The 26,196-nt window shown below is 40.4% G+C and overlaps 1 protein-coding gene across 3 annotated transcripts in view; it reads left to right on the forward strand.

Moving 5' to 3' along the window:
• Window positions 1-26,196, forward strand: part of kndc1 (kinase non-catalytic C-lobe domain containing 1) — a 354,394-nt gene that overhangs the window by 284,816 nt on the left and 43,382 nt on the right. For all 3 annotated transcript variants that reach the window (XR_006314907.2, XR_015760947.1, XR_006314906.2), the window contains exon 30: window positions 13,383-13,673. The gene's annotated coding sequence lies outside the window, so the exon portion shown is untranslated. The remainder of the gene's footprint in view (window positions 1-13,382; window positions 13,674-26,196) is intronic.

The following is a 26,196-nucleotide window of genomic DNA, read 5'->3' on the forward strand; positions in this document are numbered from 1 at the left end:
AGTGGACAAAATTTGGCAGATGCACTTTGGCAGGAAGAATCAAAACAATCAATTTTAGAAAAAAATTGAGAGACACTCCAAATAAGAAAGGATAGAATATTGAGAAGATGATTCCACTAGTGGGGGGGTCTTGAATTAGGGGACATGGTTACAGATTAAGGGGATATGCATTTAATTCTGCGATGCAAGGAATTTCTCCTCAAAAGGCTAAGGAAATTCAGCATGTCTACAATGACTCTTACCAACTTTTATAAGTGCGCTATCTAAAGCATCCTATCCAGATGCATCACAGCTTGGTATGGCAACTGTTCTGGCCAAATCTGCAAGCAACTACAGAGAATTGTGAATGCAGCCCAGTTCATCACACAAACCAGCCTTCTTTCCATTGACTCTGTCTATACTTTCCACTGTTTCAGGAGAGCAGCCAACATCATCAAAGACCCTCTCCCATCCCAGTGTACTCTCTTCCACCCTCTTTCATCAGGCAGAAGATACAAAAGTTTGAAACCATGTACCAACAAATTCAAGAGCAGCTTCTTCCCCACTGTTATCAGACTTATGAAGAGATGTTCTGTACATTAGAGTTGATCTTTCTCCGCACGTTCTCTGCAGCTGTAACACCATATTCTATATTGTGTTCTGTTACCCTGATGTACTTACAAAAGTATGATTGGCCTGGATAGCACACAAAACACTACTTTTCACTGTATTTCACTGCATGTGACAATAATAAATCAAATCAAATCAAAAAAGTTCAGCACAGAGGGATTTGAGTGTTTTCTGCATGAAGCACAAAGTCAGCCTGCTGTTGCAACATGTAGCTAAAAAGGCAAATGGATTTGCCCTTATTATTAGGGGTTGGAGTTTAAATATAGGGAAGTCGTGTTGCAACTGCAGTGTGTTGGTGAGATATTGTGTACGGTTTAATTCCCATATTAAAAATGATGCATTGGAATTGGAGGCAGTTCAATAAAGATTCACTGGGCTGATTCCTACCACAAAGAGGTTGACTTGCCAAAAATAGCTACACAAGTCAGATATTTATTCATTTGAGTTTAGAAGAGTGAGGCGTGTTCCTATTGGAACATTCAACATTCTGGAGAGGCTGGGAGGATAGAATATTGAGGAGTGGGGCAAGTCTTGAATTAGGGGACTTGGTTACAGACTAAGGGGACATGCATTTAAATCTGCGATGCAATGGAATTTCTCCTTCTGGAGGTTAATGAATTCAAAAAAAAAATCAATGAGGTCATGACATATTGCAGCCTAACTCCAGCAACATGCTTTTGCCTGGTATCCCTTAATTTATTTGACCGATAAAAAAACCTCAATTTCAGATTTCAGTTTAATAATTGACGTGGTATCAACTGCTGCTAGTGAAACCCTATTCCAAACTTTTATCATGCCTGTGTGTCTTGAAATCATATATTTTAATGTAATCTTAACACGAATACTAAGGTTACTGACTACAATACTGTACCTTTCATGAAACTCTTCAGCAGAAAGCATGCAGGCATTTGTCACTATCAGGTTCATAGCTCCTCAAAAGCAGAGTCGCAGGTAGATAGGATAGCAAAGAAGGTGTTTGCTATGCTTTCCTTTATTGGTCAGAGCATTGAGTACAGGAGTTTGAACTGTACAAGATGTTGTGGCTGTACAAGATGTTGGTATGGCCACTTTTGCAATTCTGTGTGCAAATCTGATCTCCTTCCTATTGGAAAGATGTTTTGAAACATGCAAGAGTTCAGAAAAGATTGACTAGTATGTGCCAGGGTTGGAGGATTTGAGCTATAGGGAGAGGCTGTACAGACTGGGGCTGTTTTCCCTGGAGCACTGAAGGCTGAGGGGTGATCTTATAGAGATTTATAAAATCATGAGGGACACGGATAGGGTAAATAGACAAAGTCTTTTCCCTGGGGTGGGGGAGTTGAGAACTAGAGGGCATAGGTTTAGGGTGAGAGAGGAAATATATAAAAGAGACCTAAGGGGCAACTTTTCCATGCAGAGCTTGATGCGTGTATGGATTGAGCTGCCAGAGGAAGTGAAGGAGACTGGTAAAAGTGCACTTAAAAAGCATCAGGATTGGTATATGAATAGGAAGGGTTTAGGGGGATATGGGCCAAGTTCTGGTAAATGAGTCTCGATTAGGTCGGATATCTGGTCGGCATGGACGAGTTGGACTGAAGGATGCTGTGCATCTCTATGACTCTATGAATATTTGGAAGTTTGTGCCCGAAACATCGACTCTTCTGCTCCTCAATGCTGTCTGACCTGCTGTGCTTTTTCCAGCATCACACTTTTCAACTCTGACTCTCCAGCACCTGTAGTCCTTACTTTCTCTTAGAAGTCTTTACAGCAGAGACTTGTGGAGGCTAGATCACTGAAAGTATTTAAAGAAGTGGTAGATAGATGTTTCAAACATCATGGCATTGAAGGCTATGATGAACTGACATTAAAGCAGCATTGAGGCCTAGGGTGGATCCACGATGATCTTATTGAATGGTGAGGCCAGTTTGAGGGCCCAAATTACCTACACCTGCTCCTATGTCTTACATTCAGAGCAGCAAGTACATAAGTGTAGCAGGCATGCTTAAGATTGCTATCTGTCAGTTTAGTATTGCCATCATATATGTGTTTGAATCCTGTTTAGTGAACGTCTACAAGAGCTTGTCAGAAACAATAGCCCACCTACGCCTAAAAATGAAGTGTCAACCTGGTAAAGTCACAATGCAGAATGCATTGCATGCTAGACAGTGAACACAATGGAATTGACAGAGTTAAATGATCCCATAAACCCAGGTTCAATCAAAGCAGTGGTGAATAGTTGCAGATGATTAAGCGATTAATGGAGTAGAGTTACATCCTCCATAATGGCAGTGCTCAGCATGAATGCAAAACACAATGTAAAGCCTTTTAATCAACTTCAGCCACCATAATTGGAGCCAGTGGTTTTGTGGTAGTGTACTGAACTATTAATTCAGAGACCCAGGCTAATGGTCTGAGGACGTGGTTTTGAATCTCATAAGGGCAGTTGGTGAAATTTAAATTCAATCAATAAATCTGGATTCTTAAAAACTAGTTTTACATCATAAGAAAAAAACTAGTTTTATATCGTAAGAGAAAAACTATCTGATTCTTTAATGCCCTATAGGAAAGGAAGTCTGTGAGCTTTACCCGCTTTGGTGAAGATATACATAAAAAGCTAAATTCCAGAGATAAAGTGAGGGTGACTATTCTTAATGTCAAGGTCACAAAAATATAAAATTTGCAAAATATAAAATCACAAAATATAAAATTTGCAATTCCTCCCAATGATTGATAGTCATCCTTGCATAAATATAGCAAGTTCTTGACAACATTAAGGCTTGGGCTGCTAAGTGGCATTTAATATTCTCAACACATAGATACAAGGCATAACCATCCACATCCCAACTATCAATTTCCTAGCTGTCACCATTGGTCAGAAACTTAAGTGGCCTAATCTCATAAATGCTGGAACAACAAGAGTCGATGAGAAGCTGAGTATTCTGTGCTAAACGATTCACCTCCTTACCCCTGCCCCTTCAATAAACACAAGCTAGGAGTGTGATGGAATATCTTTCACTTGCCTGGATGGGTGCTGCTGCACTCAAGAAACTCATTCCATCGTTTCTGACTGGTGCCCCAGCATCAACTTATACGTTCACTCCCTCTACTATAGCTATAAAATTGCTCTGGTGTGCAACATCTACAAGATGTACTGTTGTAACTTAATAAGGCTTCTTCAACAGCATCTTCCAAAACCATGATGCCTGCCACCTAGAAGGACAAGGGCAACAGACAGCTGTTACATCACTCTGGCTGTATCAAAAGCCTGAATGTTCTAATACTGGTCATGTGCCTTTACCACTTGGACTGGTTGGTTCACGTGATGACTCAGCTCAACTTTCACAAGGGATAGACAGTGTGAAGATTGATAGTCATCCTTGATAGTGGTCCCCACATCCCATGAATGACTGAAGAAGGACAATGCTAACAAAAAGTCAATCCCAAATGGATGCATCTGCTCATGTGTCAGGAAGTGGTCAGCCATTGCAGCAGTGTTTACACTATCAGTAGTTGAAGGGCAATTTTATTATCTAGCACAGAAGTCAACGGGCCAGTTTAATTCCAAAAGCTCTCATTGACATTTCATTTACATTTACCATTAAAGGAGTGCAAATCTTGTCTCACTTTATTTTAACATCTTCCAATGTATGGTACACTCTCAAGTAAATAGAGATCAAAAGACTGATATCAGTGATGTTTGATTTCAGTAGATGATTACATTGATGAATGCATACTGGGAACTAAGCCATCCATGCATAGAAGTGACTATTAATGCATCAAGTGAATAGAATTCTTAGCTGAAGGTATTGTTAGCAGAAGACTGATGTACAATATTTACTGCATATAGAAGTATTTCACAGGGGATACTTTCTTTCTTATCAGTATGACCTTGACTGTTTGTGGACCTCCTTTCCTTTTATATACCAGGTGCCCCGTTGTTAGATCACGTTAGCATTTGTACCCCATTTTGAGAATTTGTCTCTTTAGTTTGTGATAGAAGAGCTTTAAACTGCTTTTGAACATGGGCTATTAATGTTAAGTGTATTTACTCAGTTAAAACATACCAATTTGATAATAGTTATTCAGATATGAATGGAAGCTATTTTCTCCAAAGATTGTGAACAACAAGCAATTCATTAGCAATTAATATTCAAATTCTCAATAGCAGTTGGTTTGTATAGGTCCTCTTCTTTGGTACTGTGCTAGAGAGACATATACAAAAAATAAACTGAGACACAGGTAGTCAATCAAATTTGGAACCGGAAAGATGTAGGAACAAACTTTTGACCAGGTTCACATGCAAAATGCAGGAGTTATTTGTTTCAGTCAAAAATATTGACTGGCTGAAGTGAGGTCCATCATAAGGTAAGTAGTGGGGATGTTCGCTAATGATTGCACAATGTTCAGCACCACAGATACTGAAGCAGTCTATATTCAAATACAGCAAGATCTGGACAATTTCCCATTTTGGGCTGACAAGTGGCAAGTATCATTCGTGCCACACAAATGCCAGGTAATGACGATCTCCAGTAAGAGACAATCTAACCATTACCCTTTGACCATCACTGAATCCCAGCTATAAACATCCTGGGGGTTACCATTGACCAGAAACTCAACTGGACTCATCACATGAACACAGTGGCTAGAGCAGTTCAGGGGCTAGGAATATTCTGGCGACTAACTCAGCTCCTGACTTCCCAAAGACTGTCCATCATCTGCAAGGCACAAGTCAAGAGTGTGATGGAATACTCCCCACTCGTCTTGATGGGTGCAGCTCCATCAACACTCGAAAAATCTTGACTCTACCCAGGACAAAGCAACCCACTTGACTGGCACGTCATCCACAAGCATCCACTCTGTCTACCACTGACACTCAGTAGCAGCAGTGTGTACTATCTTAGCATTGTACTGTAGAAATTCACCAAAGATCCTTGGACAGCACCTTTCAAAACCATGATCACTTCCATCTAGAAGGACAAGAGCAATAGATATATGGGAACACAACTACCTGCAAGTTCCCCTTCAAACCAAACATCATTCTGACTTGGAAATATTCCTTCACTGCCTCTGGGTCAAAATTCTGGAATTCCCTCCCTAAAAGCATTATGGGTCAAATTACAGCACATAGACTGCAGCCGAACAAGAATGCAGTTCACCACCACGTTCTCAAAGGCAACTAGGGATGGGCAATAGATGCCCGCCAGCCAGTGATACCCCACATCCCACAAGTGAATAAATAAAAGTGTCATAATGTTTTAATTACTTTGTGCAATTGCACAATTGAACTATTTGTTAGTCTACTAAATTAATCTATTCATATTTTATGTTCATTTGCTACAAAATAAAATGTCTTCATAATTTGTATATTGTCTTGTTTCATCAAGTTTTCTCTCAGCACACCCTTAAAGAAATGGAAGAAAAGCCCACAAAAAGTTTGACCATCGAGTTGAGATTGGAGAGTTGTTACTGTGTTGGTTTATGCTATTGTATCCTTAGACATGAGAAGTGTGGGGACAACTCATTTGAAGGAACTCACAGAGTTTTGAAAGTGGCTATCATCTCTGAATGCAAGGAAATGTTTAGCACGTGACCCTAAATTTACAACAACTTCATTATAAGAAACTGCAAAATTGGCTTGAAGTACTCTTCAATATGGCTACAGCGTGTTTGATAACAATCTTAACTGTTGCTAAGTGTCATGGTTTCACTATTCAGCTGTGATTTATGGCTGGCCCAGTCCCACCTGGTCTGTATTCTCCCTCAAATAGTCTAGGCAATGATGAATATTTTAAAATGATGTTAGTGTTACTTTGGCTTGGAAACTATTCTTGCAACAGGTCAATGTTTCTGGTCAATGACTAATTGATCATTGATGGAGTAGAGCTCCTTGTATTTCAAGAAGATCAAGGGATTATACTTTGAAGAACAAAAGCCATGAGTAATTGCTTGGTGCTTTGTGAGTCCTATGACAAGAAACTTTGCAAAGTCTGCCAATTTTCTATGGAGAAAATGAAGAAGGAGTTTGCTCTGTTTTACAATGCATTCGGAACTCTCTCTGAATCTACGTACTGCAACTATTACAGAATACAGTATTGGAATGAGTCGGAAGAATGACCAACATAAGAATGGAAGAGCGAGGAGCATGAGTATGGAATTTGGCCCCTTAAGCCATCTCTGCAATTTAATGCGATGCTGGTGGATAAGTTTTGTTTTGTTTTTGTTTCTGTTCGCCAGCTTTCACTTTCACTTTATTGGATGAAAAAACATAGAAGAGGATAAACAGCTTATCTAGGTTCAGGGATGCGGTAAATTTGACTGCCTTGACATCACTCTCCCTCTGGCTGAAGATATCTGCAGACCAGAACCTGATCATTGGCAACCTAGTGAGGCAGAACTTGTTGCAGATTTCCTCAGAAGTTTCCAGGTAGGGAATCCTTGTTTTCTGGAAGATTTCAGTCAGGTAGATAAAGTTGAGCTGTAATCTGATATTCTGATGGTTATCTGGATCAATTAAGTTAAAAAGCACACAACATCAGGTTAGAGACCAACAGGTTTATTTGGAAATACAAGTTTTCGAAGTGCTGCTCCTCTGTCAGCTACCTGACAAGGGAACACTGCTCTGAAAATTTATACTTCCACATAAACCTGCTGGACTAAAACCTGGTGTTGTGTGATTTTTAACTTTGTCCACCCCAGTCCAACACTGGCACCTCCATATCATAGATCAATGAAAGTAATACAGTTGCAGTCTACGCTGGAAAATAGTGGCGGATTTTTGTTTAATTGAAGGCTAACAAACTTCTTTATGAACAAATCATAGCAGCTTGACATGTGTCCCATGGGTCTGCTTGAAATGTTTACTTTGCAGAAAATATTAGATGTAATTTCAATTATAAATAAGTTTCTTCTGTCAATTTCCTCAATCCCAACTGTAAATTATTGCTTTGGAAGTTAACAAAGTGGTCCACTATCTCCTGGTAAGGTTAAAAATCACACAACACCAGGTTATAGTCCAACAGGTTTAATTGGAAGCAGACTAGCTTTCGGAGCGACGCTCCTTCATCAGGTGATAGTGGCTCCGAAAGCTAGTGTGCTTCCAATTAAACCTGTTGGACTATAACCTGGTGTTGTGTGATTCTTAACTTTGTACACCCCAGTCCAACACCGGCATCTCCAAATCTGTTAAGGTAGCAGTGATGCTAATATTTCTTACTATTGTTTATACAAAAATGCAACAGCAAACTCAGATGAAGACAGATGAAACATAGAAAACCAAGCTTTTTTTGATAAGTTTAGTAAATCTCTCCACCATTAGCATTTTTAAAAGTCAGTCTTTGTTCTATGTCTCATTTCTGAAATGCTTTGAACGGGATGAAATTGTTGCACTTGCTGACGAGATGCAAGCTTCACGCATCGAAACTGTCAACGTTTGTCAATTTCAATCTAACTAATATTTTCACAATGTCAACTTTGGTGCTGAAAATGTGGAGTCTCATTCCTTCAGGATTTAATTGCTGTTGAAGTTTAAAAAATAAAATTAACTTTTTTCCATCCCTTACATCTCTTATCTCTTCCTCTTTACCCAGATATCCTTTACTTCTCATTCTGTATCCGATTAGGCATTGAATTTGCCCTCTCACTACGTCCTACTCAGTTGCTCTGCTGTTTATTTGATAATACTACACTCTGGCTGGCTCAGGAAACAGACTGTATGACTTGTTTTCTCAAATCCCAGGTGTCTCATTCCCTTTACCATACTGTTACCAGCTTCCATTTACAGCAGGTTGCTATGGAAGAATATTATACACACAACGTATATAAAGTGTAACTAATAGTAGGCACTGTTAGATGTCTTGCTGCAACAATTTATGACCCACTGTCTTTTCTTTCGTCTTTTGAAAATTTGGAACCACCCGTACTGCTATCATTTGCAGCAAAGTTCATACACTGACTGTTTTCTAAATTTATTGTAATCTGCAGGACTCAAAACTGGCAGCTTAAGCAATGAAAAGATCAGCAGTCAGCATGATATGAAGACAATCAAACTGTTATTCTTTTATCTCACTTGCTTTCTTGTGTTGCAGGATACATTACAAACATGGGTCGAATTTATCCCCAGTATGAGGTTTGTTTCTGAGTCTGATGGCAGGCCAATTAAAGGCCCAACATTGACTAAGAAAGGAGTCTCCCTGTGCTCAGCATGTTTCATGTAATGTTGATTTACATCAATTGAAAAATAGGCAGAGAAAGATTGCAATGGTGATCGAGAAAGAAACTACTGTCATTAAAAGATATTGAGATGCAAGCCTATAGGTTCTGTTTCTGAACTGCGAGGAATGCTAAAGGTAATGATAATGGTAATAATGATGATGCTCAGACAGACCTTGGCAGTGTTATCAGTAATTAGCTGATTTTCTACTGTTACTTGTGTGCAGCTCACTCCCTGAAACCTTGGTCAGAAATGTATGCATTGTGTAGTGCCTTCTTCAGGAACCGTTTATATCAGTTTAGGTAAGCAGAAAGCTTTATTAGTTGTGAATTAAAAACCATTGCTTCAATATAATTTTATTTACCTTAATTGGCTGAGACAGCAAGCAAAAACAACAAGGCAAAAATATGCAGAAAATGAAAGCAATCATCCCCAGAAACACCAACCACTAATAGGTGACAGGGTGAAACCTTCACCCTTCATTATATTTGATTACCAACAGCACTAATATGCGTACCTTTGTAAAACTGCTTCAAACAGTTCAGTCAATCCCCTATTGTGGTGAATAGAATGCCATAAGTGGAGAGCAGAAATTCCAATAAGACACAGATGAAACTAATGCAGGCCTGTTTCTTTGATCATTGACCCTGGGGGCATCTATGCTAAATTGGTTTTCATGTGCCGAAGTGACAGTAGTGTAGATTTCCTGAATGTTTTCATATTTCATGGCAACCTAACAATGAAAGCAAGGTTGTATCGCAGTCTATGATGCATATTTCTAGGTGGGAGGGGATTGACAGCTGGAAGAAACCCCTGACTGAAAAAAGCTTAAAGCTTAATTCTGCTATGTCAATACTGTGAATATGATGTTATTCTTGTTTCACACAACCTCCAAGTGTTTACCCTAGATTCACATTGTTTCATTAATTTATCCATTTACTTGTGGTGCGTGGTGGGTGCAGAAGTGATTTTAAGTGGCAGATAATACATGTGAGTAGCTCTGAAAATAACTTTATGAACCTAGTTCTGCTGGGCTTGGGTTACCAATTTTGGGCAATGTATTCCAAGAGTTTATGAGACATGAACTTCCATTTTCCTACTCCAGCCACTCCAGCTAGTCCATCAGCCTTTTCAGTCCACCACTAATATTTTTATGACTAACAAGTATGTATTCAAATTTTAAAAAATACAATTTCTAAATGCATTTGTGTTTTTCCCCCCTCCTGGGTGCTTAGTGCCCAAGAGATTAATATGTGATTTCTGGAGACCCCCAGGATAATCCTGGAAGCTTGGTAACTACAGCTTGAGTTTTATGAATTTCTTTTGTCTGATTATGAAATTGGTGAAAAGATTTAGCACTGCAGGTCCTCATACTGCTATATTTCAACAGCAGGAGGATGATAACTCATCCTGTGGGAGTCAGGTTTTTATTTTTTGCCTGAGAAAGGTAGAAAATGCTGGAAATGCCAGTTCACTTTACATTATCCTGATACAAGTATAATGGAGCAACTGACTAATCATAATCATGAATCTCAATCAACTAGACCACAACAGACCCAAATATGAGTTGTGCAAAATCCCCTGTGGTGAAAATATTTGGGAATCATCTGTCAAAAGTCACCAATTCCTCCCCAGTGTGTCTTATTTACCTAATATTTAAAATACTCATACCAAGACACACAAAATATTTTTTTCTAAAAGTAATCTATTTAGCTTGTATTTGAATAAATCAACATTACATATTTCCCTAATTTACTGAGGAACTGGCCTCCACAGTGCTCATAGCAGGAGGGATACAGAAAATTAATGCTTTTAAGGTAAATCCATGGCATAGATGACATTTCATTGCAAATAAAAGCTGACATTTGTAAATGTGTTGCTATTTGAGATTATCACCCATCTGATCAATAGTTATTGTAACTGTGCTTATAAGAATCAATCAGGTTAACTGGCCTTAGCTACATCTGGCTAAGAGCCCTGTCCAAGGGAGTTCTATACTTGCACTCCTGCCTAACGTAACATAACATCTCATTGTTCAATGTTGGCGCATCACATACTGGAAGGGGTTCAAGCAGTTGAAAATGTTGCAAGAACAAATAAAAAAAACAAAAAGGCTGCATTTGCTCCTGAGAATAAACAGGGACTGCTTGCCTTTTGAGCAGCAACTAAAGCCTGAGTCAGTGATTGATCACTGCATCCAGCTGACATCTATTGAAACTGGGTGTTATGAAGTCCAAGGCAGAAGTGGGTACTGCAGATGTTGGAGATTAGAGTCAAGATTAGAGTGGTGCTGGAAAAGCACAGCATGTCAGGCAGCATCCTGATGAAGGGCTTTTGCCTGAAACGTTGATTTTCCTGCTTCTCAGATGCTGCCTGACCTGCTGTGCTTTTCCAGCACCACTCTAATCTTGTTATTAAGTCCTGTCTAGCTTGTTGCAACTGACACTACGGAGCCCTTTTATGCTGAAAATTGTGTTTCTCCTGCTCAATGTCCTCATCTTCTACCTCAGAAAACTGCTGTCACTTTCCCAGTGTCTATCACATCCCTTCTTTGCCTGTTCCAGTGTGAAGGGCATAGGTTGCAAGGATTATGTAGCACTCTGTTTGGATAATACTACAAGCCCTCCACACCTATCCCCTATCCCTCAGATCAATCCTTATTTTTAGCAAGTCTTTTGCCTGCTCCACAATGGTGATGTTTAAAGAATAAACCTCATTGTGTCTCCTGCCTTAAATTTTGCCAATCGAACCGGTGCTATATGGGCCCTATGAAGTATCTTCAGCTGGATAGCCTGGATTCTGTTACAGATAGTAATTCTTCTAGCGTTTTCCCAAATATCATTCTATGTTTCTATAGAGATTTCCAGTCCCAAATCCTGATCCCATGTTTTAAGCAGACTATCCATATCTCCCGATACTTCATCATGTAGTAAATGATAAATAGTACTGACGGAAGATACTGGGCCGAGTAGTTAAGGAGTGTCACAGAGTTACTTAAATGAGCCGTCAGCCATGGTTGCAGACCTAGCCCTTTTCTTCTACTAACTATCCTCATAAGTCATCTGGCTCTAGCACCATACACTCGGGGGAAGCCAGGAGAGTGGTAATGAAAAACAAATCATGGTCGAATGGCAGAGCAGACGCAGTGGGCCAAAAGGCCTAATTCCACACCCATGTCTTTTGGAGATGGATCATGCACTCGGCACTTGTGCCTTAAGATTATTGTGAATGCTTCAAACCTATCTTTTGCAACACTTTTCATGGCATCTCCCTAGATATATCTGACAATAACTCATTCATTCATTCATTGATATGCTGGGCTCTCCCATAATTGAAGATGGGACTATTTGTAGCTCCTTCTCCTCCAGTGAGTTATTCATTTGTCCATCACTATTCACAATTAGTTGTCGCATGATTCCAGAATCTAGAATCCTGTTTGGTCGCACCACTAGGTTGACACCTCACTTTTACGTATGTCTGGTGTTGTTCCTGCCCTCCTGTACTCTTCATTCAACCTGGAAACAACTGAGCAAGCATCAGGAGGTTGCAAAATCTGAATTCTAGTTTCAGCTTTTGTTAAGTAACCCTAGATGCCTTCTATTCTGAAGAATGGATCCTGCTTTCTTTTCAAGATCTGCTGTGATTACTCTGGAAGTTGATCAGTCTGAGAAAAATATTTTCTGATTCCATGTTTTCATATGCTGTTTTCCCATGTTCTACCTTCCAAGTTCAATTCAAATCACAGTACCAACTCCCCCATCATTTATAAATGCTGTCCCTTCCACACTTCACATCAGCTCTGATGAAGTGTTTTCTAGACTCGTAATGTTAGTTTGCTCTGACTCCATGGATGCTGCCTGACCCGATCTGATTAGATTAGATTAGATTACATTACAGTGTGGAAACAGGCCCTTCGGCCCAACAAGTCCACACCGACCCACCGAAGCGTAATCCACCCATACCCCCACATTTACCCCTTACCTAACACTACAGGCAATTTAGCATGGCCAATTCACCTGACCTGCACATCTTTGTGACTGTGGGAGGAAACCGGAGCACCCGGAGGAAACCCACGCAGACACTGGGAGAACGTGCAAACTCCACACAGTCAGTCGCCTAAGGCGGGAATTGAACCCGGGTCTCGGCGCTGTGAGGCAGCAGTGCTAACCACTGTGCCACCATGCCGCCCATTCTTTTGTTTTCAGTATCTATCCCTTCTACTGTTACACATATTGGGCAATTTTCAATAACATTTCTGAAATTAATGGCATGAAGTTTCTCATTTTTTGGCACCTTTCAGAACGTTGCTAGAGTGGAGACAGGTACTGGGTCAGGGGAGTGGGTTAATATTCCATGAATATCCCATTATTTCTGTAAATACAGGTTGGCTGGACCAATCCACTGTCCTGTTTGTAGCATATTTTATTTGTTTCAATTTAAATCAATTTAACATTGATTAAATACATTAAATGTCTATTGCTGAAGGCTTTATGCCATCGTATTTGATATTTAGGTAGGAGCAATATAGGAATACATCAATTTAAATTTTACAAGAGACCTGATGATTGTTCTTTCCTGCTTTCAGAAACGTGATGCCTTTTGGATATGTAAACTGGACTGCTACTGAAAACAAAACTTGCAATGTGATTTCAATGAATGACTGGCCGGATCCTGTGTGAAGCCCATGAAATGCTGCACCTGTAAAGTATGATTAAAACTTCAAACTGGGAGAGACTTAACAAAAGGAGGCAATGAGGAGGCTGATTATCCCTCGTGTCAGCAGAAAATCATCTTATGCAGCTATGTCTGTTATACCGTCTAGAAATACAATGTATGAAAAATAGGGTTAAAAGCTGACAGCTATCAAATTTATCTGGTAAGAATCCTGACAGCTGATATCCTCACTGTTATCATTGTTACAAAGTCTGAACTAATATTGTGCATAAAAATGTTCCAATTTGGACCTACCTAGAGTTGTAAATCTGCTTATTTGGTCAACAGACAAGAAGGTATATTTTACAAATTATATACCGAGAGTGCTGCATACCTGAAAATTTATTCAATTTGCTATTGTCACATGTACAGTGAAAAGTACTGCTTTTGTGTGCTAAACAGGCAGATCATACCATACAAAGTGCTTCAGGGTAATAGAATAGAATACACTATTACAGCTGTGGAGAAGGTGGAAAGAGAGATCAACTTTAATACTTGAGAGGTCCATTCAAAAATCTGATTGCATCAGGGAAGAAGCTGTTCTTGAACCTGTTAGTATGTTTTTTCAAACTTTTGTATGTTCTGCCTGATGGAAGAGAGTGGGAAAGAATATAATTGGGGTGAGAGGGGTCTTTGATTATACTGACTACTTTTCCAAGACATTGCAAAGTATAGACTGAGTCAATGATTGGAAAGGTGGCTTCTGTGATGGACTGGGCTGTGTTCATGATTCATTGTAGTTTCTTGCAGTCTAGGGCAGAGTATTTGCCATATCAGGCTGTGCTGCATCCAGATGGGATGCTTTCTATGGTGCATCTATTAAAAAATGTGATAAGAATAATTGTGAACATGCTGAATTTCCATAGGCTTCTGAGGAAGTAGAGGCATTGTTGTGCTTTATTGATTGTAGTGTCAACATGGAGGGACTAGGACAGGCTGTTGCTAATTTTAATCCATGGAACTTGACACTCTCGACCATTTCCACCTCAGCACCATTGATACAGAAAGGAGTGTGTCCTCCACTCTGCTTCCTGAAGTCGATGACTAGCTCCTTTGTTTTGTTGACATTAATGGAGAGATTGTTGTCGTTACACCATGTCACTAAGCTCTGTATTTCTTTCCCGTACTCTGTCTTGTTTGAGAATCGACCCACTATAGTGGTGTCATCAGCAAACTAGTAAATGGAGTTCGAGCAGAATTTGGCCACACAGTTGTAAGTGCATAGGGAGTACAGTCGGGGGCTAAGTAGACAGCTTGGCAGAGCATTGCTGTTGAGAATTATCATGGAAGAGATGTTGTCACCCATCCTTACTGTTTGTGATCTGTGGATGTCAGGGATCCAGGTGCAGAGTGGGGTGCAGAGTCTTAGGTCACAGAGTTTGGAGATGTGTTTGGTTGGAATGCTGAAGCTGGAACTGTAGTCAATCAGTAAGAGCCTGATGGAGGTATCCTTGTTATACACGTGTTCCAGGGATGAGTGTAGGGCCAGAGAGATAGCAACTGCTGTGGATGTGATGTGATGGTGGGCGAATTGTAGAGGATCAAGGTAAACTGGGAGGCTGGAGTGCGGCTCAGTGGTTAACACTGTTTCCTCACAGTGCCAGGGACCCAGGTTTGATTCCAGCCTCAGGTGACTGTCTGTGTGGAGTTTACACATTCTCTCCATGTCTGCGTGGGTTTGCTCTGGATGCTCCAGTTTCCTCCCACAGTCCAAAGATGTGCAGGTTAGGTCAATTGTCCATGCTAAAATGCCCATAGTGTTCAGGGGTCTGTAGGTTAGGTGCATTAGTCAAGCGGAATGGGTCTGGATGGGATATTTTTCAGGGGATCATTGTGGACTTGTTGGGCTGAATGTCCTGTTTCCACACTGTAGGGATTTTACAGTATTACTGACCTGTCAAAGCATTGCATAATGATGGATGTCAGAGCCACCAGGCGGTAGTCATTGAGGCATGCTGCTTGACTTTGGTACTGGGATGATAGTGGTCTTCTTGAAACTGGTGAGAACTTCAGATTATATTAAGGAGAGGTTAAACATGTCTGTGAATACACCTGCCAGTTGGTCTGCACAGGATCCGAGCGCATGGCTGGGGGACTACATCTAGGCCAGTTACTCTCCATGGATTCACTCTAATGTCTGTGTGGGTGACTGTGGGTGCAGGTGCACCCGAGGCTGTCAGGTCAGGTGACTGTTTCACTGCCCTTCTGTTTGAAATGAGTGTAGAATGCATTGAGCTCATTGGGTAAGGATGTGCTGTTGCCAGCGATTCTATTCAACTTTGCTTTGTAGCCCATTTTGTCATGTAAGCCTTGCCACAAATAACAGGTGTCTGTGTGGTTAGTCTGTGATCCTAGCTTAGACTGATATTGTCTCTTGGTGACTCTGGTGGCCTTGGAAAGGTCATAACTGGATTTACTGTATAGGTCAGGATCATAGAATCATGGCGTCATAGAGATGTAGAGAACGGAAACAGATCCTTCGGTCCAACTCATCCATGTCGACCAGATATCCCAGCCCAATCTAGTCCCACCTTCCAGCACCTGGCCCATATCCCTCCAAACCCTTCCTATTCACATACCCATCCAGATGCCTTTTAAATGTTGCAATTGTACCAGCCTCCATCACTTCCTCTGGCAGCTCATTCCATACACGTACCACCTTCTGAGTGAAAAAGTTGCCCCTTAAGTCTCTTTTATATCATTCCCCTCTCACCTCAAACCTAAACCCCTCTAGTTCTGCACTTCCCCACACCAGGGAAAAGACTTTGTTTATTTATCCTATCCATGCCCCTCTGATTTTATTAACCTCGATAAGATCATCCCTTCGCCTCCAACGTTCCAGGGAAAACATCCCCAGCCTATTCAGCCTCTCCCTATTGCTCAAATCCTCCAATCCTGGCAGCATCCTTGTAAATCTTTTCTGAACCCTTTCAAGTTTCACAACATCTTTCCGATAGGAAGGAGACCAGAATTGCACACAGACCTGGACTTTAGGAGGGAGTGGATCTCCTGGTTCATGACTTCTGGTTGGGGAACATTTGGATTAACTTCTTTGACATGCAGTCTTCTACACACTTACTGATGAGGTCTGTAACAGTTGTGGCATACTCATTTAGATTGGCCACTGCATTCATGAGTATGGACTAATCCATTGACTCTAAGCAGTCCTATAGAAGCCCTGCTGTTGCCTCTGACCACTACTGCATTATGTTTTGTATGGGATCCTCACACCTCAGTTTCTGCTTGCAAGCCAGAAGCCACACAGCCTTATGGTCTGATTTTATAAAATGCAGTGAGGAGATGGAGCAGCAGGCGCCTTTGATGTTTGTTCAGCAATGGTTAAGGATGTTTGGGCAGGAGATGTGTTGTTGGTATTTTGGGAGCTAGGTCTTGAGGCTGGCCTGGTTGAAGTCACCAACTACAATGAACAAAACCTCGGGATTTTCCGTCTAAGGCTGTTTGTTGTGGTGAATACTTCATCAAGTGTGCTCTTCACTTCCGCATGGAGAGGGATGTAAACTGCTGTCAGGAAAAGTGGAGGTGAACTCCTGCAGCAGGCAGTAGGAACTGCACGTCACCATTAGATGCTGTGGGGAGCAGTAACTCACCAGGGTCACCACATCTGAGTACCAAGAGATGTTGATTAGGAGGTAGACCCCACCACCCCTTGCCTTGCCTGAGGATGCCAAGTTGTCCATCTGGTGAATTGAGAAACCCTCAGGTGAGGTGAAGCAGGAGCGAACTATGTCTCTGTAAAATAGCACACAGCAGCCTCTCAATTTCCTTTTGTAGGTGAGTTTAGCTTTAAGTACATCCAGCTTGTTTTCAATGGCTTGGAAATTTGCCTGAAGTATGATGGGGAAAGTGGACTTGAACCTCATTTGTAGGTGGCTGTTTCTGGTTGGTCCTGGGAGTTGGGGAGGGAAGACTGCTGTTCCAGAAAGTAAGTGGATACAAGCTTTAGTTCCAAATGGTTCTTGTTACATTGATAGCATCTCTGTTGCAATATACTGTCTTCTAGTTCATGTCAGAGGGGTCAGTTAGCTCAGTTGGCTGAATGGCTGGTTAGTGATGCCAATTGTGTGAGTTGAATTCTTGCACTGGCCGAGGTTACCAGGCAAGTGCTGCCTTCTCATCCTCATCCCTTACCTGAGGTGTAGTCACACTTGTCACTGCTACTATTCTATATGCATTTGCAAGCACATAAAACTTGCATGATACGGTGAACATATATGCTGCACATGTACAGTGGGGCTTTAATTCTCAAAGTAAGGCAAAATCCATGCTGGTAGATCTTTGCAATTGACTTCTTTATTTTACTAATATTTAACTTACTGATTGCACAGTTAGAACTCTATTATCTGTTCTCCCTTCTCCTCAATATCAGTAGTCACTATTGTAACTGACACATAAGTACATAGAACAGGAACATCGAGTTAATATGATTTCATTGTTAGTATAATGGTAATTTGAACTCTCAGCAGAGTACAAACTCATAGTTCCTTGAAAGTGGAATAGTAGGTAGGCAGGGTAGTGAAGAAGGCATTTGGTACGCTTGCCTTATATTGGTCAGTGCATTGAGTATAGGAGTTGGGAGGTTATGTTGTGGATGTATAGGACATTGGTTAGGCCACTTTTGGAAATACTACATTCAGTTCTGGTCTCTCTGCTATAGGAAGACATTATGAAACTTTAAACGGTTCAGAAAAGATTTACAATGGTGTTGCCAAGCTTAGAGAGTTTGAGGCGGAATAGGTTGGAGCTATTTCCACTCAAGCATCAGATGCTGAGTGGTGACATTATAAAAGTTTATAAAATCATAAGGAGCATGGGTAGGGTGAATAGTCAAGGTATTTCCCCCAGACTGGGGAGTCTGAAACCAGAGGGCATAGGTTTAAGGTGAGAGGGGAAAGTTTTAAGAGGGATCTAAGGGACAACCTTTTCACACAGACAGTGGTGTGCGTATATGGAATGAACTGCCAGAGGAGGAGGTGGAGACTGGTACGATGACAAAATTTAAAAGGCATCTGGATGGGTATATGAATAGGAAGGGTTTGGAGGGATATGGGCCAAGTGCTGGCCAATGGGACTGGATTAATTTAGGATATCTGGTCAGCATGGATGAGTTGGACTGAAGGGTGTGTTTCCATGCTGTACATCTCTATGACTCTATGACATGATTGTAGGAGGACGTCCATTACTGCTTATCACAGCGTCAGATGCTGATGATCGTATAGTTTTTGTCATCAGTCTGATGATCGTACTTTATGTTGATCTGAAACCAATATATGTGTTATATCTGTCTGTCTCACATTTTGCATGTTTCTTGTATAAATCTATTTGTTGTTTGGTTGCTCTATTTCTAATGTAATATCTTAGGCTGACTGACAACTATGCATTCTGGCACACTGGCTTTTCTGGGAACAAGTATTGCTTGGGGGGAAAGGGGGTGAAATTTTACTAGGTCGTAGAAGCACCAATTCTCAGCCTGCTGACACTCTGTTCAAAGTTAGCAGAAAATAAAATCAGGCTGGCTGTATAGCATATTGCTAATTCATTCCTCCTGCTTTGTGCTGTCATGTAAGATGGATTTCAACCAATGTATTGGCAGGTTACTATTAATGCGTTCTTGCGATGTGAGCATTATTGACCATAATTTATTGCCCATAGCAACTTGATACAACTAAAAGGCTAGCTAGGTGATTTCAAAGGGCATTTAAAGGTCAAAACATTGGTGTGGAACTGCAATTATCTCTTGACCTGATCGTACAAAGATGTCAAACTTTCCTTTGTAAGATATATTATGAACTGGTTAAGGTTTGAAATTATTCTGATAGCTTCATGATCACTGAATACAAGTTCTCAAACTGCCCTGATAGGATTTGAACTCTCCTTGTACAATTGCTAAATTAAATTTCTTTGATATTCTGAGACCATAAACTGTTTCTTTTAAAATGGGTGAACAATCTGTTACAGTAGCAACAAGGAAATTTCAAATGAACACAGTTGCATGTGTGCACTTTCAAGGCAGTGAGATAACCACTGTCTGTTTTAGTTAGTTCCAATTTTTTTTCTCTCAGTGGTGCCTCAGTGTAGGTAGTGCAATAAATCAGAAATTTTCCTGCTCAGTATAAATCAGTGTCAAATAAGATAGTAACATTGAGCACTGAAGCATTAAAGAAGCTTGACTGATAGCATCTAATATTTATTCTTGTGGACCTCCTTATGCTTTTGGATCTCTGTGTTTTTTGTTGTTGATGTATATCGTTACTTGCCTGCTCTTGGCATGTCATCATCTCTGTGTCTTTTATTCTGTCTCTGTATCTAGTTTTTAGTCTCTGAATCAATGTTCTTGGTTTGTTGTACATCTTTCTCTCTATTTTAATGTAGGTTGGATTGTGTACATTTTAAATTGTCTCTTTTGGTACATAATGTTGTTTCTATGTTTATGTTTCCCTCTGTAAGATTCTTAATTTGTCTATTTTGGGTGCATATTGTTTTTGTTCCTTGTACATGTTAGTGGGTGTTTGAGCATTTGCATATGGAACTGTCCCTCTTGATATGTGTGTATTTCCTATTTCCATGTGCACATGTGATTTCGTGGATGCACGTATTTCTTATCCCTCTCCTTGTGTATATGTATGATTTTCTCTTATTTTCACATCTTCTGAATTTTCTTCTATCTTTTTTTCTGAAAATCGCTAATATTTACTGGCACCATTGGGATGAATCCCCCATTGGCACATCACCCAAGTGCTTATTATTCATGTTAACAGGTTATTCTGTCCCTGATCTACACTGACACCAGCATCAAGATCACTGGAATATAGGTGAGATTAGATTTTGTTATCAATGACAGTGCATTTTCAACAAATCATCAAGGCAGTGTTATCCTTAGCTCTTATACATGATTGCCTCTCTATCTCCATTGTAGGTGTGTGTGTGTGTGTGCATGGCACTCTCCTTTTTCAGTGTCTCATTGGCCAACCACTGGTTCTGCTTAACTGGTTTCCTCTCACCTTGGTGGTCTCAGTGTATTTTAGTTCTAGTTTGAGTTTGTCAGTTTGAACTTTAAGATAAGGTGATAACCATCTTAGGAAAGTATATGCGCGAATTAAGCATCATGCTGCTTCCAGCTGTGTAGATTAAACAGTTGCAGAACTGCATCTACTGTAATAGCTCAGAAATGAATGCCTTGAAAGTGCACACATGCAACTGTGTTCATATGAAATTTCCTTGTTGCTGCTGTAACAGATTGTTCACCATTAAAAAAAAATTATGATCTCAGAATACCAAGGAAAGGAATTTAATTTAGCAATTGTACAGTAATCCATTTTCAAGAACCCCAATTTTGAAGCATAAAATAACAGGACTGCTCTCACATCTTTTGTAAAGAACAGACAGGATAATTAGTTCTTTGCAAACCTTAAAATTAACACTTGTTTCCATGTTGGTAAGTCAAACACATACAAATATCTTGAAGTCCATTTATGGAGTGATGTGGAGCCAGTAACTAGGCTCCTGGCATCTCTTCCTCTGCCTTATCTATCACCTTGAATCCCTCTACTTCAACATTGTATGTGTTTCTGTCTGTTCCCAGTCTCTTCTCTGTTGCTAGGGCTTTAGGATCAACAGGGATTCCTGTTTCAAAGGAGAACTAACAGCCTATAGTATCAACCTTGAAATTCAGAACTGGATATCTTTTAATTTTGTTTTTAAAATTAACCATTAATTTGCACAGTTTAACATGGCCAGTGAAATTTTACATAGGAATAGTTTTTTTTTGACTTGCATATACTCAGTACTCAAGGCTGTTATGTTGTGCTGAGCTCAGGAGGAGGGGGAGTCATTGTGCCTCACCATCGAGACAAACTCCTTTAATCAGCATTGGATTTGACACAAAAGGGCTGCTACTTTGGGAATGCTGACAATTACTGCACTGAGGTTAATAAATAAAACACGACACCATGGCACGAATATAAAAATAGTTTGACACTGCATGAATCTTATTTCCTGAACTTTTCTCTTGTGTCTCCTGTGAAACACTTGAGTAATAAAATATTCTGTGCACAATGAAAAAGTGGTTGAAAAGTCCCTATTTTGGCTTCATTTATTATTTACATACAGGATTGCTTGTGGTTTTGAAATATGCAATATCTGAGAATGCAGTTTTGTTAGTGGGAACAAAAAAATACTTGCCAAGTCACAAATACAATAATGAATCCTTAATGTATCTCAGACTGGTGTAAATAATGTCCCAGGACATCCTCAGGGTAATGTACTTACCCTGACCACCTTCAGTTACTTTATCAATTAAATCCCTGACATCATAGGCTCAGAAATAGGGACATTCACTGATGACTGTGCAATGTTGATAACTATTTATGACTCCTCAGATAGTGAAGCAGTCCATGTTCATATGCAGCAAGATCTAGAAAACATCCAGGTTTGGGCTGAAAAATGACCAGCAACATTTGCACCACACAAGTGCATTGACAAATGCAAGGGAATGACCATGACTATAAATAGAGAATCCAACCATTGCCTCTGATATTCAAAAGCATTTGCATTACTGAATCATACACCGTCAACTTCCTGGGGATTACATTGACCAGGATCTGAACTGAACAACCTTACGCATACTATGGTTTCAAGAGCAGGTCAGAGGCAAGAGATTCTAACTCCCCAAACCCTGTTCCTCATCTTGACTATGCTTCTTCACTGCCTGCTTTCTGCAAGGACTTCATCCCATTCTCTCATTTCTGCATTTCTGTTGCATCTGTTTTGATGTTACCACTTTCCATGGGGTATCTCCAACATGTTTTACTTTTGTCTCAACTGAGGACGCCCTTTTTGACAGGGCTTTCAGCTGTGTCTGACCCATTTCCCACACTTCTGAACTCACCAGTTCCCATCGCTACCATAACAATGACAGGCTTCTCCTTCTTGTCACTTTCCACCAGTTTCTGCATTCTCTCTCTGGCATTTCTGCCACCTCCAGCAGGATGCCACCATCAAACACATCTTCCCCTCCCTTTCACTGTCAGCATTCCACAGGGACCAGCCCTTCCAGAACACTCTGGTTCAATCCTCCATCATTCCTAACATTTCCTCACCCTCATGTCATATTTCCATGTAATCGTCTTTTTACTTCTTTCCTCTCATTGTCCAAGGTCTAAATTGCACTTTGCAGTTCAAGCACCATGTTACTTCGACTTTTGAGAGATAGTGAGGACTGCAGATGCTGGAAAGTCAGAGTTGATAAAATTTGGAGCCGGAATAAGTACAGCAGGTCAAGTAGCAACAGAGGAGCAGGAGAGTCAATGTTTTGGGCAGGACCCTTCAACTTTTGTTCATATACTCAACTGTACTTACTGCTTTCAATATTTATATGGCTAAGGCCAAATGCAGACTGCACGACTACCTTGTAGAACATCTCCACACTGACCACAATAATGACCCTGATCTTTCAGTTGTGTGTCATTTCAATAAACAATCCTGACTCAAATGCAAAAGATTTCATCTTAGGTCTGCTGAAGTATACCACCAAAGCTAAACAGAAGCTGGAGGAACAGCACCACAATTTCCAAACACTTTACAGCTTCCAGGACCCAAAATTAAGTTCAATAACTTCAGAGCATGAACACTATCTTCCATTTTGATTTTGATTACGAACTTGTGTCTTGTTGGCTTTGCTTTCAGCAGAGTGGACTCATTTTATCCCTTTTCACACCAATAATTAACATCTATCTCTCAATTTCTCTTTTAGCACTGTTAGCACTTCCACTGTTCAATCAGGCTGTATTTCTTTTCCTATAATTTTAATTACTATTGCCCACATAAAGGTAAACATCTCTCACAATGCTAGGTCATAACACTGTAACAAAGGGAGAGGAGCTGAGGGATTTGTCAGAGTGTTAGCCCGGGCAAATATCCTCGCAGACCTATTTCTGATTTGACATAAAATTGTGCTTGGATGGAAAATGATGAGTAAAATTTAGTTCTATACTCCCAACACATGTCACTGCCAATCTTTCACAGTAACTGGTGTTGTTTCTCACTCTATCAAGGTTGAGACAGGCAGATTTTTAATTGTCTTGGGAATCAAGAGTTATGGAGAAAAGTGGGATTGAGGATCCCCAGATCAGCCATGATCTCAATAAATAGGGGAGCAGAAGCAATGGGCTCAATGGTGTAGATATGTTCCTACTTCTTAAAGTCAGCTTATGCTTTGCAGCACGGGGCCGAAAGATCTGTTAGGCCAAGAGGATACAATAGGTCATTTCTTACAATAGGTCATGTGCTGAAGAATTAAAACTATAACCCATGAAGCATTGCCAATATAGGTTCAGTCAGCAAGTAGTATGAAAGCCTGAAGAATTGTGGATACTAGAAGTCAGAAACAAGAGCAGAAATGCTGGAAAAGCTCAACAGCTCTGAGGAAGGGTTACTGGACTGAAAACCATTAACTCTAATTTCTCTCCACAAATGCTGCCAGACCTGCTGAGCTTTTTCAGCAATTTCAGTTTTTGAGCCAATAGTATGAGTTGCATTAGAAGATACTGAGGCCTGCGCATCAAAAGTGGACTTGAAGGTCAACTGGATTTCAATTAGGTATCATCCTTGAAGTAGCATTTTTTTCGTTTCAACAGCCCTTCCCAAACCTGCAGCCTCTACCATTTAGTAGGACAACAGCAGCAACCCATTGATAAGAACACTGTAAATTCTCCTCCAAGTCACACATCATCCTGGCTAAGACACATATTGATATTCCTTCACTATTACTGAGCAAAATCCTGAAATTCCTTACCTAACCATACTGTGGGCAGTCTTTCAGTGTGTGAACTGAAGCAGTTCATGAAGCAGACCCACCACCACCTTCATGAGGGACTGGGGCTGAGCAATATATGCTGATCTGTCCTGCAGCATCCAGGAATGAATTAAAAATGTACCATGTGTCTCAATGCTTTTCTGCTGAATTATAAGAATAAAATTACAAGCCAAATCTTGACCATTTGCTCAGGTTTCAGTTTTGTTTTATGTGTTAACTATGGGACTTGTATAACATGATGCACCTAACAATTCCCAAATTAATGAAGAAAGCATACGTAACTGCTATCCAGTTAGTCCTTTGAATTAGGATCAGTCTGGAAATGATTACTGTCTGACACTCTAAGGTATAAGAAATATTTACAATATCTGAACTCAGAAAAGTGATTCTGAAATGATAGGCTTGGCAAACAGCATCAAAGTTAAGTCTGGAATTGGTTATATTATTTATAAGGTTTGGTTTGATAATATGACTTGGTGTGCAGGTAACTCAGCTGCCAACATTTCAGCTCCCATTTTTACAAATATCCATAAACGTACCACTCATTCCTGCATCTGTATATTTGCTCAAACATCAAGCATAGATGGGAAAGATAGTGCATTATAATTTTTAACTATTTCAGAATGACCAAATTTAAGATTCACTGCAAGAACTGTGACTATAAGTCAGAAATAAAGGTCAGAATTTCCCTGTGGTTGAGTGACGTGGGCAATGGCAGGAAATGTGGGAAAATATGGCAAGAACGAGAAAAGCTGATTCTCAATGTTAAGAAAGATTTTCCCATTCTGGTTTCAGTGGGGAGATCAGAATCTCACCGACAGATAGAGACTACATTATTTCTGTAATTCACCTCATTTAAATGCAGCTCATAAATTTCTCTCCTTGCTCAAGGATCTAGCTGGTGACAATTCCTGACTGGAAAATCAGAGTGGTTAGCTGAAGGATGCAACTGACTGCTTGATTCACAGAGCCTCCATTTTAATGTCCTTTACTGACATGTCCTTGAATACTCCCTGGACAGTGTACTAATCCCTCTTTCTTTCACTGAAAGCAGTATTAGCAAACTGTCAGTCTCATCTGCTTTGATTGGACATTTGGTGTCGGGCAGACAAAACATAACCATATTTTTAAGCTGCCTCTGTAGAATGCTTTGTTGACAATTCCCCAAGTGCTGTTATTAAATCAGTATGGATACTTACTTGTGTTTCAAACGCAAGAGTTATCTCAACACCAGATTCTGGCTTCATAGTTTACTTGACTGTTTGAAGAGGCTATTAAAGAGATTTCAAAGCTTTGAATGGGGTTCTTGAATGGCAATTTTTCCCACTACTGTGTGCGCGAGCAATAATCATATTAGATTATGTTTATTTTCTTCATTTCTGAAATCTGCCCATGGTGAATATTGGGTGAGTGTCTTTGGGAGTAGCTATTGAAGTGTCATAGTGATATGGTGGGGTAAGCAAGTATGAGGGGTATGGGAGTGAGTGGGGCATATGCTATGCCATGGGGGTACGGTGACATTGCAGTGTGGGTCTGTATTAGCATGGAGTTGACATTGACTTGGACTGTAAGGGGTCATGAGAGTTTGGTCAGAGGTGAGGAGATGTGAGGGATGAGGAGTAGACCTAACAAACAAATCAACAGGGACAAAGCTTCAGAGAGTCAGGGTAATCTTTCTAACCAGCCTAACCTGGCAATGTCTTGTAGATATCTAGGGTCTGGTTCCAATTTTGGCAGATCTGATGCAATCCTTCCCACCTTCACAGAGTGGAAATTGAATCTATTGGGGTGCTTTAAACCACAGCACAGTCAGGAAGTTCCCCAGCTCCAGCTACTTGCATCGATATCAAACATC

Source organism: Chiloscyllium plagiosum, unplaced genomic scaffold (assembly GCF_037043375.1).
Source record: "Chiloscyllium plagiosum isolate Xiang-an unplaced genomic scaffold, Cpla_swu_hap1 HiC_scaffold_22, whole genome shotgun sequence".
Lineage (NCBI taxonomy): Eukaryota > Metazoa > Chordata > Chondrichthyes > Orectolobiformes > Hemiscylliidae > Chiloscyllium > Chiloscyllium plagiosum.